We start from the raw sequence: 12,744 nt of genomic DNA, 5'->3' as shown, positions 1-12,744 counted from the left end.
TTTAACGTTTTTATTTATTTTTGGGACAGAGAGAGACAGAGCATGAATGGGGGAGGGGCAGAGAGAGAGGGAGACACAGAATCGGAAACAGGCTCCAGGCTCTGAGCCATCAGCCCAGAGCCTCATGCGGGGCTCGAACTCACGGACCGCGAGATGGTGACCTGGCTGAAGTCGGACGCCTAACCGACTGCGCCACCCAGGCGCCCCTGGTAACTTCTGATAAAGTGAAGCGTATACTTATTATAAGACCCAGCAAAAGAATTAAAAACAGATCTCCACACAAAGACTTGTTCGCAAGAGGGCACAGCAGCTTCATGCATCAGAGCCCAAAGCAAACGGCCAGAGCGGCCAAAGGCGAAGAACAAAGGGTGGCGGAACAGACCTTGAAATGGTACCGGGAGATAGAAAGAAAGATACTGGTGAGAGGCTGGGAGGGAGGAGTAGAGAAAGGGAAGAAGGGGAGAGCGGGGAGGAGCAGGAGGAGGAGAGGAAGGGGCAATCAAAGTCAAGGAGAAAAGAAATTATACCCAGACATAGTGAAGGTGCAGAGCTCCAAGGAACCTTAAAGCAGCCGGGGCGCCTGGGTCGCTCAGTGGGTCGACTCTTGATTTAGGCTGAGGTCATCATCTCACAGTTTATGAGTTCACGTCGGGCTCTGTGCTGGCAGGACGGAGCCTGCTTGGGATTCTCTCTCCCTCTCTCTCTTTCTCTCTCTCTCTCTCTCTCTCGGCCCCTCCCCAGCTCATGTGCATGCGCTCTCTCTCTCTCTGTCTCAAAATAAATAAATAATCTTAAAAAAAAAAGTCAGCGGACAGAAGACAGACTACTCACAAGCAACAACCAGCCCAGAGGCTGATACTGCAGCTGCCACAAAGGAACCAGAAGAGAGCTGATTAATACAACGTCAATCTAGAATCGCGCACCCAGGGTGTTTATCATTCCAGAACAAAGATACTTAAAGGCACACAAAAACGGAGGTTACCACCAAACAGATGCTCACTAATGAAGCCTCTAGAAAATAGATGCCAAGGAAGAAGGAAAATTCTTGGAGAAGCTAGCTTTTCAGAGAAGTTTTACTTTCTTCTTCATGCTTTTAGACCTAAGTTTCTTCTTAATGAGACTGTAACTTTTTACAATATGACCCAGCTTTCAAGGTTAATTGCAATTGTTAAATTCGAACAAAATGGAAACAAAATCAAATATCATATCTTCAAATTCCTGGAACAGCAACCTTAAAAACTTTAAAGACTAACTGTAAAGGACATGAAAATCTAGGTTTATTCATTCACAGCCAGTTATCTACCAAGGGATTGCTATGTGCTAGGCATATACTAGATCCTGAGTTAACAGGATGAGGACAGAAAATGAAAATCACCATATTCCTGGATTTGTAAGTCTTCCTGTATGAGATACTTTTATGGAAAGCCGAAGTCTGCGTGTAGAGTGGCGTTCCTCTTGTGGCAAGAAATATTAGCATAATAGAGTTAAAAGCAATCTGGTTTGGCTGGTGGCTCCTTTGTTTGAAAATGTATGCACAAATATGACAGTTTTTCACATGAAATTAATTCAGTGTAAATGATGAATTCTCACATCATTTATTTGCCAATCTTACAGTTTGTCTATTATTTCCGTCCCATGTTAAAATAAGAAAACTGCCAATGCCTAGCCTGCACTGGGCAAGCACTCAGTTTTAGTCACATTGTATTTGATGGTCCCTGGCTTATTTCAGAGATACCAAAAGCTTAGAGCACCATATTTAATATCTATCAAGTGCCCACTTTTGCTTCAAGTATCCACTTGGCAAAACATTTTTTAACTGCCTTCAACCAGGACTAGGGCAGCCGAAAAAAGCCAACTTCTCCACTTTAAAATAAACATTTTCCGGGGGCTTCTTGATTAAAAACAAAGGCAGCATTTGGCATAAAAAGACTGGTGAAATCAGTATTTCAAGTAATTTGAATGGAAACATTTGGGCTCTGATCTTCCTGGACATGTGGAAATGGTTAACGCAGTAACCTGGAGGAAAACAGAGGACGTAGCAGAAACTCTACCCATTAAAAAGCAAGAAAAAGAACTTGACCTCCCGCTTCCCATTCAATAGCCAGGCTTGAAGAGCCTGGCCTTTCCATCGAAGGTACCCAAGAAAAGGAGAGGGCAGCCATGGGACCTAAAAGCCTGCCCCTTCCCCTCCCAGCCAACACCTAGAATGCCTGTGCACCCAAAGTGGAAAGGACTCAAGCCGGCAACCGTATCTGGGGGATCATAGGAGCACCTCTCTTTTCTGTAGCATTTTCTCTTATGGGGCCAGGGCATTTCTCAAAAAGCTTAGGCAGTTCTCTGCAATAAGCAAGACCAGTCATAAAGGGTGTGTTTCAAACGCCAGTTCCACTGGCCCAATACCTACAAATCCACAGAACTTGCCCCGCCCTCCGGGAAAAGTCACAATGTCTTTCCTAAAGGGTGTTCAGCACACAAAGACTGGGCTCTTGCCTTTTCTCCAATGTTCTCTAACCTCTTCCAGGATGGAAAAAGCTTCTCTCTTTCGATGGACGTTATCCCAAGCACCCTTCTTAAAAAGCTGTATCGTTTTTCCAAACGAATTAAGCTCTGCTATGTGCATCGAGTATTAGAGGACAAATTCCACTTTTTAAGAAACGAACCCCCTTTTTTTTTTAATTTTTTTTTTAATGTTTATTTATTTTTGAGACAGAGACAGAGCATGAACGGGGGAGGGGCAAAGAGAGAGGGAGACACAGAATTGGAAGCAGGCTCCAGGCTCTGAGCCATCAGCCCAGAGCCCGACGCGGGGCTCGAACTCACAGACTGCGAGATGGTGACCTGAGTTGAAGTCGGACGCCCAACCGACTGAGCCACCCAGGCGCCCCAGAAACGAACCCCTTTGATCCTGTATTAATTAACTTTCTTCAGACAGTTTCTGTAACGAAATACAAAACAAAAACATTCACCCAGCTTTCTTTTAGTCTCAAAATAATTATAAACTAAATGCAACCCACCAGAGGAGAATTGTCTAGGATAGATTTTTCAATCTCCTTTTGGTAAATTTGGCTACAGAGTAGTGTTACTGTTCTATTATGATCCAAGGAATTAAATCCCTACACAAATTCCAGGAAGAGACTATCAATGTGAAAAGGGGCATTATAAACCCAACTCCAGGATTTCCCTAGGGACAGACTCCTTAACGCGAAACCACACACCGACTCACAAGGGTTGTGCCACAGAATCTGTGACCCTATGGGGCACAACTACATCATCCCCAACTATTTCAAGTTTCCTGTCTGCCTCAAAGAAACAAGAGATTCTGGGAAGCCCTGGGGTAAGGGAGGCATCAACTCAGCATCTCTACCAACCAACATTTCGCCCAGTGAGCCAGCCACTGGCCAATAATGTCTATTTATTTTACCCAGAGGCAGATCTATTAGCCAGACATTCTAAAAACACAAACGTTTTGTTGTGCTTGGAGGAACTCCAATATTGGTGCCTTGCTGCAGAACGATGCTGCGGGAATATAAAGTGAGCCATGTGGATGCTGAACCCACATAGGAAGCCATCCTCAGAAACTGTCACACCAGAAGACCAACCCTTTGGAAAGGCCGAGGGGTAAGCCCCCAGCCAGAAGGCTGTGGAATGAGGGAAGAAAGCCAAAGCTAGGAGATATCAGAAAGGCCCACCCCATGGGAACAACGAGGGCAATTTTTAAGGCAACTCCCTCAAAGCTCTCAGCACCAAAAAGGCCTTTCCCCTCCTCTTCTTTTTCCACTGAATGAAAGAGCGAGACAATGCTAAAGGACGTTCTGACATGGGTTTGGCAAAGTCACCACGTGCAAAACACATTAAACGTAACCCATGGGGGTTGGCTCTCCCAAGACCGCCGGCCGGGCGAGGGGGGCCGGGGGTCCACAAAAGTCATGGCTCAGGGGGAATCCGGGAAACAGGGCAGGGCCGGCGGCGGAGCAAATCAAACCTGGGAAGCTAACGGGGAAGGCATTAACAACAATAATAAAATGAAACAGCCAGAGGCCACCATGGTACTCCAGAAGGCTGACACCGGCTGAGACCGCTAAACTCCTCCGGATGAGAGGCGATCTCTCCACAGCTCAGGGAGCTGACCTGGTAGCAGCGTCCTCGATTCTTTTGTAAGCCTCACCTCTCGCCTTTCTGGGGTCCTGCACCGATCCCGGGAGTAGCGGGGCCCCAACTGCCAGGAACGAAATCCAGAACGATGACGGGGAACTCATTCCCCCCCCCTCCTCAAATAACACACACACACACACACACACACACACACACACACACACACTCACTCAAGGGTCTAGCCAGATCACACAGCTAAAGTTTCCGGAACTTAAATCGTAAAACCACAATCAGAAGTTGTTGTTTTAAAATGCTCACCACAAAAATCTGTGTCCTTTGCTGGAAAGAAAAAAAAACAAAACTTTGCTCTCCGTAAAGGCGGTAAAGAGAGACAAAATCTAACTTAAGCGGAGGGTGTGTTCCTCTTTGTCACCTACCCGGGTGCTCACGCCGCGCGTGGGCGAGCGGCAGGCACCCGGCAGCGCCGCGGCACCCGAGCCAGTGGCCACCTCCCCGGCCCGCGATCCGCCTCTGGGGCCAAGACTGCGGCCCGAGGTCCGGAAGCGGCGTCCGGCGCTGTCACTGTGCCGGGTGGGATGGGAGGAAGCGGGGGGGAAGGGCACAGCGGGGTGGGGGAGGCGAGGGGGCGCCGCGCGCACAGCCGCGCAGCCCGGGTCCGCGGAGGTGAGAGAAAGGTGCAAAGGGCGGCCCGGAGCCCGGAGGCCCCCGAGCTCCTGCTATTGTTACCGGGGCTGCCGAGGGCCCGATCCCACCCGCCGCCCGCCTCCTCCGGGCAAGACCCCGCGGGCACGCAACCCGCCTCCACCCGCGCCCCCCCGGCGGGTGGGCCCCGAGAGCCCGGACTCGCACAAGTTGCCGCCCGCCCGCCCCGCCGTGGTCATTGTTCGCCCCGCGCCTCCTACCTCCACGGCGCCGGCGGCTCCGGCTCCCACTCCGGGCCTCCGGGCTCAGCAGCTCCGAGCCCCTGGCTGCCGAGGGCGCGGCGGCTCCGGGCTGCGCGTGCAGCGGGGGCGCTCGGCTATTAATACCCGCGGGAGGCGGCGGCGCGGGAGCGCGAGCGGGGCTGGCGGTGGCCGGCCGAGGTCCGAGCCATCAAAGGTGGCGCGGGGCGGAGGGGAGGGCGGAGCAGGCGGGGTGGGTGGGGAGCGGGCTCAGGGTCGCCATGGCCGCCTCGACGCCCGGCCGAGTGCCACTCGCGCGGGGAGGAGCGGCGCAAAGCGGGCGGCGGCCGCGTCTCCGCCCCGCGCCCCAGCCGAGCGCCCGCAGCCCTGCGCCCGCGCGGGACCCGCCGCCTCCGAGGCCGGCGAGCGGGAAGTGAAGGCGATCGCGCCCCTCCCCGGGCCTGGGCCGGCCCCTCGGCGGCGGGGGGGAGCTTGGGCGCCGCGCCGCCGGAGCCGCGGGGACAGCGGGAGAGCCACAGCCCCCTCCAGCGTCCGGGCCGGCGACCTGCGCGCCAGCGTGCCCCGCCCCGCTCCGCCCTGGGGGGCAGGTGCGCCAGGGGGCGGCGGGAGTGGGGGGGGAGCACCAGCCCGGAGAGCCCCTCCCGGACCCCGAGAGCCCACCTCGGATCTGTGCCTTACTTGGTCCTACAGCCAGAACCCGAGTCTCTGCGCTGCGCCACCGAACCCAGCGCAGAAACCGCTGAGGAGAGCGCTGCGCCACCAGGGACACGCCAATCCTGCTGCTGTGGTTGAAAGCGATCTAAAGAGAGCGGGAGACGAGCGCACCGGCTTAACCAGGAGCTGCTGCAGGGCGGTCGGCGGCGCGGACTCTGCAACTCACTGGCTGAGGTCATGCAAGGGGGTGCCTGTGTGCCCACCTAAGACTTTACGTTGTCGCACGGGAAGCGGCGATTTGCAGGGACCCACGAGCACCTTCCCCTCCCAAGCCACACGAGCGGGCTTCCGGCACCACCCTGGGCTGCGAGCGACTTAATCCCGAAGGGGCGGTTGCCACCTCCCCCCGCCACGGCCCAGTGTTTTCCACCCAGGCGATTCCCAGTACAGTCCCCACCTCCCCACCCCCACCCCCCACTTGCCCCACCTCCAGGAACGGGAGCAACGCCCAGCGGGGGAGAGGAGTGAAATAGGTTGGGAGCTGGTTTGCGGAATTTAATGGGGGAGGGAGTAAGATGGCTTGAGGAGGCAGGGACCTAGGGCGGGGGACACAGTTACTGTCCCCACCCTCCAGCAAGGAGCCCCCGCTTCACCGTCTCCATCTCCCCCTTCCTGAGCCCCTCGTGCAGCCTTTATCTCGCTGTAGACTTTCTACTCGTGGAGGGGAAAGGGCGGGCGGCAGCAGCCCAGAGACCAAAGCAGCTCTCAGCTAGATCCCGAGGCTACCCCGGTCGTTTTGTGCCTCTGAGGAGTTCACAGTCCTCAAACCAGATGGACAGGTTTCATGGGAGAAGCCACAAGGGAGCGGGCAGGAGCCCGCAGTGGGGGTTGGCACAAGAACAGGACGCATTAGAAGTACAGGGGGTACCTGTGGCAGCAGGTGTGAGTAATTCCTGGAGAGGAGCAAAGAGACATATTTTGGGTATAAGGTGCTGACCTGTTTGGTTTTTTTTTGTTTTGTTTTTTTAGCCAAAGGCTTTATTTTTTTTCCCCAGAGAGAGCCCGAGAGCAGGGGAGAGGCAGAGAGAGAGAGAGAGAGAGAGAGAGAGAGAGAGAGAGAGAATTTTTAGCAGCCTCCACACTCAGTGCAAAGCCAGAGTCGGAGCTCCATCCCACGATCCTGGGATCAAGACCTGAGCTGAAATCAAGAGTCCGATGCCCAACTGCCTGAGCCACCCAAGTGCCCCCCTGTATTTTTTCTTTTTTTAACCCTTGCGTATTTGGTGACAGTGGAAGTAAAGAGCAGGGGCGTGTTGTTGGGTCAGCCTGCTGAGCGTGGGACTCTTGATTCAACGGGGAGATCCAGCCCCGCCTCTGGCTTTGTGCCCACATCCAGGAGCCTGCTTGGGATTCTCTTTCTCCCTCTCTCTTTCTGCCCCTCCTCTCTGCTCAGGCTCTCTCTCTCTCAAAATAAATATATAAACTTAAAAAAAAAAAAAAATGCATTGTAGGCCTCTGACCAAAGAAGAAACAGCAGATAGGCTGAAAAGAAACAGTGGGTTCTGACCAGCTGTGTGGCCTTTGATAAACCATTGATCAGAGGGTTTAGGCCAATGCTTCTAAGTGTGGCTCTCACACACCTGCAGCAGCAACACCTGGAAACGTCCAGAAAGGTAAATTGGGGGGCCGTACCCTAGACCTACCTTAACAGGTTCTCCAATCAGCTGGAGGGCTGATTCAACTTAGATCTTCAGGCTGAGTCTGTAGCTCTGGGGTGGGGCTGAGAATTTGCATTCCTTTAACCGGTATGCTGGGCCCACACTCCAGCCACTATCTTAGCATGATGGTTTGGAGTCCTGGAATCACCTCAGATTTTAAAAAAACATCACCCAGGCTTTACTTCAGACAAGTACATCAGGATTTATGGGGTTGGGACCCAGGCCTCAGGCTTTTTAAAGTTCTGTGGGTGATTCCAATGTGAAGCCAGGTTTGAGAACAATTACTGTTTTCTTTTTTTTTTTTTTTATTTTAAATTTTTTTTTTCAACGTTTATTTATTTTTGGGACAGAGAGAGACAGAGCATGAACAGGGGAGGGGCAGAGAGAGAGGGAGACACAGAATCGGAAACAGGCTCCAGGCTCTGAGCCATCAGCCCAGAGCCCGACGCGGGGCTCGAACTCACGGACCGTGAGATCGTGACCTGGCTGAAGTCGGACGCTTAACCGACTGCGCCACCCAGGCGCCCCAACAATTACTGTTTTCAAGTATACATGAATCACCTGAGGATCTTGTTAAAATGCAGATTCTGGGTTCAGGTGAGACACGATTTTTTTTTTTAAGTTTATTTATTTATTTTGAGAGAGAGAGCACAAGCAGGGAAGGGGCAGAGAGAGAGTGAAGCAGGCTCCACATTATCAGCACAGAGCCCAACATAGGGCTGGATCTCATGAACCTCGAGACCATGACCTGAGCCAAGATCAAGAGTCTGTCGCTTAACTGACTGTGCCCCACCCCACCCCCCACGGCCCCTGGTTTGGGACACTATTTCTACCAAGCTTTCTGTGTTTTCTGCTAGTCAAGGGGCTATTGCGGTGAGTGGCAAGCAAGGTGCTAAGCCATGCCTCACAACTAAACCAAAAACCTATAGAAATCTGAAAATTAGAAAAGTGACGTTTTCCCAGTCCCTCTCTTTGGAAGACACACATTTCTGCTTGCCCTAGGTCTCTTTTTCTTCTTTCTAGGTCTGAAACAAGGTTTGTGTTGTTTTGCTCTTAGCACATGTACGATCACCCCACATCTAGTGCTGTTTTATTACCTTAATATTACCAGCGTGTTTGAGGCAAGGTGACTTTTCACAGAGGCAATCTGAGAGTGTCTGCAGGTCTGCGGAGAGAATACAGGAGAAGAGAGAGGAGGGCAGGCTGAGGGCTCCAACTGAGAGAGGCTGGAGAACCACCCCCCCACCCCACCCCACCTCTAGCTTCCTAACAGCTCTTTAGAACATTCTGTGCTTTGTACTTCATCTCATTGAAAGCACTTTTTAAATTCCTCTACCTGAAAAGCCAGGGACATCTGTCCTGCAAAATCTGCCACCTGCACAGTCAACCTGTGAAAAAATTGAGGCCCTCGCTTATTTTTTGATTTGTGCTTCCCTTGCAGGCTATACAAATTTGTAATTAACTAGATCCCCTTTTTATCTTGTGACATGGGGTTATTTAGAAATCTTTCCAGGGGCACCTGGGTGGCTCACTTAAGCATCTGACTCTTGATTTCGGCTCAGGCTATGATCTCATTCATGGTTCATGAGATCAAGCCCCTCGTAGGGCTCAGCGCTGACAGTGAGGAGCCGGCTTGAGATTCTCTCTCTGCCCCTCCCCTGCTGGTGGACACGTGTGTGTGCACGCACACTCTCTCATGCTCTCTCTCTTTCAAAATAAATAAATAAACTTTGAGAAATCTTTCTTTTTTTTTTAACTTTATTTATTTTGAGAGAGGAAGAGTGGGGGAAGGGCAGAGAGCGAGGGGGGTTGAGAGAGAGAGAGAGAGAGAGAGAGAATCCCAAGCAGGCTCTGCACAGAGCCCTATGCAGGGCTCGAACTCACAAACTGTGAGGTCAGGTCATGACCTGAGCCAAAATCAAGAGTCCAACACTTAACTGACTGAGCCACCCAGGCGCCCCAAGAAATCTTTCTGAATTCAGTGGTTACCCCGTTCTTAACTTTTCTCTTTGTTAATTTTAGCTGGCTTTTAGTACAATAAATGTGTGTACGTGGTAAATTAAGAAATAATCAAGCAGGACAGAAAGGTATTAAGTAAAACATATGAGGGACCCTTCCCTGAATTCCCAGACCCACTTCTGAAGAGATCAGTTTCCCAAGGGTTCACAGTCCTCAGAAATGTTCTAAGCTTAGACAAAAGTGTGAGTAAATCTTTTATGCTAAAGCCATCATGTGTCACAGTGAAAAGAAACTTCTTATTCCATAGTTACCATCACCGAGAGACACAAAACACACCACCCTGGGGCAACCCCACCTTTCCAGATCAGGGCAGCCTCTGGGTTTAGGGCAATGCAAACCTCTGGATGTGAGAATATGCGCTGTCAGTAACATGAGAATCCACATTAAAACCTGTCAGGGAACAGGGGATTTGCCCATAGCACTTGTGGGCAGCTCCAGCCGTGACTCCTAACACTCCCATTCTGCGCATTCCCCTCACCCTGACCAAGGGTCGGTGAGTTCCTCACTGCTCATGTACAGAACATGGAACTGGGACGTTTCGTCACTCCCATGATTAGCTTACAAAAGACACTCTCTCTTGCCTGCCTTTGATGAAGTCAGCGCCATATTGGGAGGTGTCCTATGAAGGACCCATATGGCAAGGAACAAAGGGATCTGGTGAAGAAATGAGGCTTTTTTTAGGTCCTTGAAGCACTGAATCCTGTGATAATATCAGGAGGGAGCTAGGAAGGGGATCCTTCCCAGTCGAGCCTTGAAATGATCGCAGCATTGTGAGAAATCCAGAGCCCAAGGACCCAGCTAAGCCATGCCTAGCTTCTTGGCCCACAGAAAGTATGAGATGATAAATGCAATTGTGTTAAGCCCTGAGTTGTGGAGTAATTTGTTATGCAGCAATGGATAACTAAAAGCACACAGCATGCTATAGTAAGAGTAGTAGAATTAGAAGAAGCACGTCCAAAGGTAAGTCAGTAAGGAGAATATGAATCTCCCTTATAGTAGAGAGGAAATAAAATCTTGGGATTTCGAGCAGAACCGAGCCCTACTCTTTCTGGAGCCCTACTACCCATGGGGGCAGAGTTACCACATGCTCAGAGCTGCTCCCCTTTCATGGAACCAGCAGATACTGAATTGCAGAGAAGGAATGGAGATTGTAAAATTTACAGAATCCAAGAAGCGTTCTAGAGATGAGGACTTAATTATGTTGCAGAGTAGGTTCTAGATCTAGGAAGGGAAGGGATCTTAATGGTGGCAGCAGAAACCAGGTAGAGAAAAGGTTAAGGGGAGACTGTGGAGGAAAGGTAGAGAAGATAGGCCCAGAGACTATCCATATAGGACACTTTTGGCTCAAAAGGTAGTTGCATATTAAATCTTGGTCGAGACTGCAAAATTCCCCTCCAAAGATGGTGCCAGAATTTCTTTTTCCACCGTGGTGTTTCTTTTGTTTTTTTTTTTAATTTTATTATTTTTTAATATGAAATTTATTGTCAAATTGGTTTCCATACAATACCCAGTGCTCATCCCAACAGGTGCCCTCCTCAATGCCCATCACCCACATTCCCCTCCCTCGCACCACCCATCAACCCTCAGTTTCTTCTCAATTTTTAAGAGTCTCCTATGGTTTGCCTCCCTCCCTCTTTAACTTTTTTTCCCCCTTCCCCTCCCCCATGGCTTTCTGTTAAGTTTCTCAGGATCCACGTAAGAGTGAAAACATGGTATCTGTCTTTCTCTGCATGACTTACATCACTTAGCATAACACTCTCCAGTTCCATCCACGTTGCTACAAAAAGCTGTATTTCATTCTTTCTCTTTGCCAAGTAGTATTCCATTGTGTATATAAACCACAATTTCTTTATCCATTTGTCAGTTGAGGGACATTTAGGCTCTTTCCCTAATTTGGCTATTGTTGAAAGTACTGCTATAAACATTGGGGTACAAATGCCCCTGTGCATCAGCACCCCTGTATCCCTTGGGTGAATTCCTGCTGGGTCATAGGGTAGGTCTATTTTTAATTTTTTGAGGAACCTCCACACTGTTTTCCAGAGAAGCTGCACCAGTTTGCATTCCCACCAATAGAGCAAGAGGGCTCCCCTTTCTCCACATCCTCTCCAGCATCTATAGTGTCCCGATTTGTTCATTTTGGCCACTCTGACTGGCGTGAGGTGATATCTGAGTGTGGTTTTGATTTGTATTTCCCACATGAGGAGTGACGTTTAGCCTCTTTTCATGTGCCTGTTGGCCATCTGTATGTCTTCTTTAGAGAAGTGTCTATTCATGTTTTCTGCCCATTTCTTCACTGGATTATTTGTTTTTTCGGGTGTAGAGTTTGGTGAGCTCTTTACAGATTTTGGATACTAGCCCTTTGTCTGATGTGTCATTTGCAAATATCTTTTCCCATTCCTTTGGTTGCCTTTTAGTTTTGTTGATTGTTTCCTTTGCAGTGCAGAAGCTTTTTATCTTCATGAGGTCCCAATAGTTCATTTTTGCTTTTAATTCCCTTGCCTTTGGAGATATGTCAAGTAAGAAATTGCTACGGCTGAGGTCAAAGAGGTTTTTTCCTGCTTTCTCCTCTAGGGTTTTGATGGTTTCCTGTCTCACATTCAGGTCCTTTATCCATTTTGAGTTTATTTTTGTGAATGGTGTAAGAAAGTGGTCTAGTTTCATTCTTCTGCATGTTGCTGTCCAGTTCTCCCAGCACCATTTGTTAAAAAGACTGTCTTTTTTCCATTGGATATTCTTTCCTGCTTTGTCAAAGATTAGTTGGCCATACTTTTGTGGGTCCAATAAAAACAATCCTAAAATTTGTATGGAACCACTGTGGTGTTTTCAAAACATGGCCACAGATTCTTTGACGCGCCTCTCACGAAGAAGTGGTATCTATGTCTGCTCCCTCTGAGTCTGGACAAGCTTGTGACTCAGTCGGTAGAGTGGAGGTGATGCTATGTGACTTGGTCATAAAAAGCCATGCAGCTTCTAGCTTCTTCGCTGCATATACTTGCTCTTGGAGCCCTGACCTGCCATGTAAGAAGTCCCAACTATACCAGGTTGCCTAGTGGCTCAATCGGTTGGGCATCCAACTTCGGCTCAGGTCATGATCTCACCATTCAATGAGTTCGAGCCCCGCATCGGGCTCTATGCTGACAGCTCAGAGCCTGGAGCCTGCTTCAGATTCTGAGTCTCCCTCTCTCTGCCCCTCCCCTGCTCATGCTCTCTCTCTGTCTCTCAAAAACAAATAAAGGTAAAAAAAAAAAAAAAGCATTAAACAAAAAAAGAAGAAGTCCCAACAATCCCAAGACCACGTAATCAAGAGGCCACACAGTGGTATTCCAACTGAAAGTCCC

At 50.0% G+C, this 12,744-nt stretch overlaps 1 protein-coding gene across 1 annotated transcript in view; it reads right to left on the bottom strand.

The window, feature by feature from the left end:
* Window positions 1–5,103, bottom strand: part of FARP1 (FERM, ARH/RhoGEF and pleckstrin domain protein 1) — a 293,763-nt gene extending 288,660 nt beyond the window's left edge. Inside the window, exon 1 of the mRNA XM_047081200.1 lies at window positions 5,016–5,103. The gene's annotated coding sequence lies outside the window, so the exon portion shown is untranslated. The remainder of the gene's footprint in view (window positions 1–5,015) is intronic.
* Between the last annotated feature and the right edge of the window lie 7,641 nt (window positions 5,104–12,744).

This window comes from Lynx rufus, unplaced genomic scaffold, assembly GCF_022079265.1.
Source record: "Lynx rufus isolate CCGP_SWC_20201006 ecotype Redwood Valley unplaced genomic scaffold, mLynRuf1.p SCAF_1, whole genome shotgun sequence".
In the NCBI taxonomy this organism is placed as follows: domain Eukaryota; kingdom Metazoa; phylum Chordata; class Mammalia; order Carnivora; family Felidae; genus Lynx; species Lynx rufus.
This window is presented reverse-complemented; position numbering and strand designations above follow the sequence as displayed.